Here is a 5,230-nt window from a genome sequence, read left to right as displayed (position 1 = left end):
AGGAGCCGCGGCGGGGTCTCGGCGGGGTCTCGGCTTCCCGCGGGATGCGGCCGCGAGCGCCGCGCGGGCCCGGGCACGCGCACGGGGTCACGGCACGCGGCCGGGGCGGCGCGAGGCGCGGCGCGCGGCCCGATGCGAGGGAACGGTGCAGCTGCGGCCGGGGGTCGGGCCGGGTTAGGTTTCGACCCGGACGGCGGTGGGCACGGCCCCAGCCGCACGAAAGCGAGCAGCATCTCAACGACGCTCTCGGGAGTAGGGTTTGGGTTTTGGGTGCGGAGCCGGGAGTTGGCTTAATGGTCTGTCCGCATGACCCTCCAAAGGAGGGACGTGCTGTGACCCCGTGGCCGTGCGGTCCTCGCCGTGTGAAGTGGCAGAACAAGCCGCCCAGCACTCACCCGCCGCGATCCATCCCACATGCTGTGGTGCAGAGCACAGTACAGTATCCGCTCTGTCCTGTGCAGCAGCGCACAGACACTAAGCCCCTTGCAACCACAGCCCCGTCCCTTGCATACAGCAAAGCAACAGCGCGGCTTGCCCTGCGTCCTGCCTTCCCTGCTCCATGTGGTGCTGGGCAGGGCCCCGTGCCGTGTGTGCTACTGGATCTGCACGCCCTCACCCTGACACGGGGCAGCCCGGCACTGCTGCGGTCACAGCAGATCAATCTACCCACAGAAATCCATACAACTGAAAGTCACCACAAACCAACAAAAAAAAACGGTATAAAAATACCTCAAAACCACAGCGTGACATCACACAGCACGTGGGGACTGCTGCTGCAGTATGAATGAGCACCCTGCCAGCTTGAACCTGCGTTCAGAAAGGCAGCTCATGTTCTGTGCTGCATAACAACCACACACCAGTGCTAGAATCATAGAAACATTGGAGTTGGAATGAGCTGTTAAAGACCATCTGATCTAATCCTGTGCAATGAATAGAGACACCTACAGCTCCATCAGGGGCTCAGAACCCCATCCAGCCTCCAGGGTCAGGGCATCCGCCACATCTCTGGGCAACCTGTGCCCTTATTGTAAAAAGCTGTTTCCTTATAACCAATAATACCTAGAGAGAAGCTGTGCAGCAGGCAGGCTGGGCTAGCCACACTGCAGACCGAGTGGGATGTGGTTGGACAGAGCCACACAGACCCCAGCAAGGAGAAGGTTTGTGCTGGTCCTGCAGGAGCAGCATGGGCTAAGTCTGCGGCTGCTGCAGTGGCCCCAGGAACAGTTCTTCCTCTGCTTAACAAATTCTGGCATGCCTCCATCAGCCTACAAGATTTCTGGGTAAGTCACAGGGAAATAGTCTATGAGACCATACAGAGGGCTGCCCGGAGTATGGATGTGGGACTGTGTGTGCAAGTGCACAAATGTGCATCCAATATGTTCTGAACCGGAAAAAAAAAAAAAAAAAAAAAAAAAAAAAAACCTCTTTTTCCACAGAGCAAAGAAGCTCAGAAGAAGGAAGGCACTGCTTCTTCAGCAGTGCCCACACCATTGCTTCTCCCAGCTGTTGCAGGCTGACATGTGGTCCTAGCACAGGTAAGGCCTTGGTTGCTGAGCACAGATTCTGGGTTAATGATTGACAGTGAGAATAAAGGCTGTTCTCCCTCTGCCCCTCTCTGTTTATGAGCAAGGTGTGACACATGGAGATCTCCTCTAAATGTGCACTTCAACCTTACAGAAACTGAGACTGTATTTAATTATCACACACCAGCAAGGAGAGGAAAGTCTGCAGCAGAGCCTCCACTGCATTTGCTGTCTGACAGTTCTTGTCTGGGCTGCACGCGGTATCGCAGATCAGACACTGCGTGCTGTGGGTGCAGCACATGTTTGTTTACTCCGAAACAGCCCCAAAGCCTTTGAAGCCAGTGGATAACAATTAACACCTACATGGCGAGGAGGATCTTAACACAAAGGTGTTACCTGCAACATCTTCGGGCATTACCTCTGCACAATGGCCTGATTGATCAGAAAGCTGTTGGGAAGCATTCTTCTGGGGGTGGGTGAGGAGGGTGCAGCACTTTCTCCACTGGTGAGCCCCCCTGCAGCACAGAACGCCAGCAGCACACATCTAAGAAATGAGTCATCACTGTGCTCCTTATTTTAAGGAAAATGCACCAACTTTTAAAACCGATTAATAATGGGCTATTGTTCTCACAGCGCTGTGGAGGAGCCGCCTGCTCAGCCCTCTGGCTGACACCCAGGCCATGCTCTGCCCTGAGACCATCAGCCTGCACACGCCACTCTGGCATTGCCCCAGAAGGACTCCTGCTCCCCGCTGCCCCAGCTGCTCCTTCCCATCCATTCCCTTTCATGTGCCAACATGCACAGTTGCAGCTCTGTGTAATGCTGTAGAAAACTGATTCCTGTGATTTAAAAAAAAAAAATTTTGCCAGATTAGTTTTCATCCATATTGGTTCTGCAGAAACCAGAAAATCAGCAACCAACAGAGCTTGGTGCCGTAGCGGGGCGTACCATGTGAGCCGGCCTGGGGGCACGGTGCATCAGGACGATGATGTCTCCCCAGGGCTCACACTGGCTGACAGCACTTGGCAGGCAGCCTGGCTGCAAGGGCTTCATGCATAAATACATGTACATGGCCATGAGATACGCTCCTGACATTCACATATCAGTTTCGCAAGAGGGGATGATCGGATTTAACAGCTCACTGTCACTGCTGTTGTTCTTCCTCCCCTCCCGTTGCCCTTTCCCACCCACCGCTCCTTGGATATCTCCATGAACCTCTCTGACATACCATGCTGTGCCAGCGCCATGGCCGGTGCACACCAACCCCATGCACAAGCATAAGGCTTCCCCACCGTGCTGCCTGGTGCTGGGGCAGTGCCCTCAGGGCATCCCAGCCCAGCTGCTGCAGCTACCATGTTAGCACAGGGCCAGCTGGCACGCTGCATGTAAGGCTTCGCAATTCATAGTCGTCTAGGCTGAATGGCCCTTGCAGTTTCTCTGTTACTACTGGAAATGGCAATAGGGATAATTGGTACTTTGGTTTTATGTCTTTGAGACCTTATCTGAAGATCTCCAGTCTGCCAGTGCCAGTAAAGATTCTCAAGCACTGTGCCAGCAGACATGGGCTAGTTGAGCAACTTGCCTAAGAGCACAGAGGAGATGTTCCTCGTTTTGCTGCTAACATGACAACACAAACTCTGACCTTTAATTTCTGGCTCTCAGCAGCACCTCTCTCCCTGGTGTTGTCACCAACAAGCGTGTTACTGATTGACGTCAGTGGCCATGGCTCCCAGGAGAAGCTCCCGCAGTGCTCCTGGTTGGTCTCTTCTCCACCATTAATAAACCATGGAAGAGAGACAGAGTGACCCTTGGGCGCCATTACACTCCAAACATGTTACTGCAGGCACTGCCTTTTTTCTTGGTCTCCAGCTGGTTTGGGCTTGGGGATAAAGTTGAAACCAGAATGAAAAGATAAACCAGAACCAGATGAAAAGATAAAACAGTGTCATTGAAATCCGCCTCATAGCCTCTGGAGATCTGATTTGTGATTCTTCAAACTTTTCTTCTGTTAACACAGTTGAATACATTTGTTTGCTCCTTCCTGCATGTTGTTACCAGCAAAACCTCCAATTACTAAAGGCAAAAAAGGTCATAATTCCTGCTGGTTGTATTTTGCATTTCTCCTAGCCTGGATAATGAAAATCAATAAAACCACTTTCCCTGCCAAGTCTCAGTGGTACAATGTTGGTGAATAAAGGGAGAGCAAACTAACAGCTTTCTTGAGAACTGTGGTAGAATTTAAAAAAAAAAATACAATTAAAAAAATCTATCTGCAAGCTACATGAAGTCACATTCTTCCAAAGTTTAATCTGAGCCTCATTTAAAGTTGAAATAATAAATAAAGGAATTGTGATATAGGCTTGCAAAGTAAGGTGTTACTCAGTTTCCATCTGTGATGCCACCCTCAGTTTACCCCAAATCTTCTTTTTGCGCCTGTAACGATATTGACTGAGCTCAACAAAGAACTTTTTAACACCTGTGTTCTGCAAGGTTACAGCCAGCCCTACATCTCCTGAGCCACAGAAATAACAGTGTGAACCAGATGAGGGAAATACAGTGTCAGTTCATTGGGGTCGGATCGCATCTCCTCCTCTGGCTGAGGAAGGGCACGTCCCACTGCCACGCTGGGGGATGCTCAGGCTGCTGGATCTCCTGCCCAGATGGGGTCACAGCCACCTATCCCCACCACAGACATTACATTAGCAACACATCAGTGCATCCTGCTGGGCTTCACCAGCACCCTGCTACCTGTCAGCATGTGTTTTCCCCCGTAAGAAACAGCTGAGTGCAGAGCTGAGTGCTGGGGGCTTCCATACCCACTCTGCAGTATGGAATGTTTTGCTTACAGTGGGATGATGGGTACACTTACTTAAGAGCTGATGGTAACAAACTGTTTATAGTATAGGCAGGAGATGGCTCCATCTAAATAGGTCTAAATGTTCATAAAAGTTAGGCAGGTACAGAAATTAGTACCTTGGAAAACATCAAAGGTATGTTCAGAGAAATCCAAAAGGGAGGGAATGTCTGAATAGAGCCCAGGGGAGGCTTAAGTACATGAGATACACGTCTGGAGATTTCTCTGAAATGCTCCTCAGCCACAAAGCATAGTAAGGACCTCAGTGATATGATCTCTGTCTTACAGAGAGAAAGAGAAGCTTTCTGAAGCCACTTTCAAGCATAGGTTGATGCAATCCCAGATTTATTTTTTATTTCTGTCGACATATCTCAAAAATCTTCCATGCAGCGTAACTTTGCCTTTGGCTGCTGATGTCATTCTCACTCCAATCTCAGCCTTGCTTTGAGAGAAGGACAGTTCTGAGGTCCCTGCCCAGCAATAAGGCCAAGCACATCACTCCTTGGGGCCTCACCCGTGTTCCATCCATGTGCAGCATGGCTGGGGCAGCCTCCGTGTCAGAACATGTGGAGGGAGCACAGTGCCCTTCTGCTCTACAGCAGCATGGAAATCCACAGTACTTTGCTGAGGCACTTTGTGTCAGCAAATATCTGACAGTGAGCTGGGAGGAGGGCCCAGCCCTGAGGTCTCTGATGCTCCAAAGTAGGGCTGAACTACAAGCTGGAGGTTTCTTCATTAGCTCTGTGATAATGTCAGCTCTGTTCCACCACTTGGGATGTGGTAGGAGCCGCTCCCCACGGTGACCTTGCTCATTGCTGGGTAGTGCAGTGCACATGTGGAGACTGCAGCACAT

Source organism: Lagopus leucura, unplaced genomic scaffold (assembly GCF_019238085.1).
Source record: "Lagopus leucura isolate 7727_CA_CO unplaced genomic scaffold, USGS_WTPT01 Super-Scaffold_100012, whole genome shotgun sequence".
Taxonomy (NCBI): domain Eukaryota; kingdom Metazoa; phylum Chordata; class Aves; order Galliformes; family Phasianidae; genus Lagopus; species Lagopus leucura.
Note: the sequence above shows the minus strand (reverse complement) of the source record.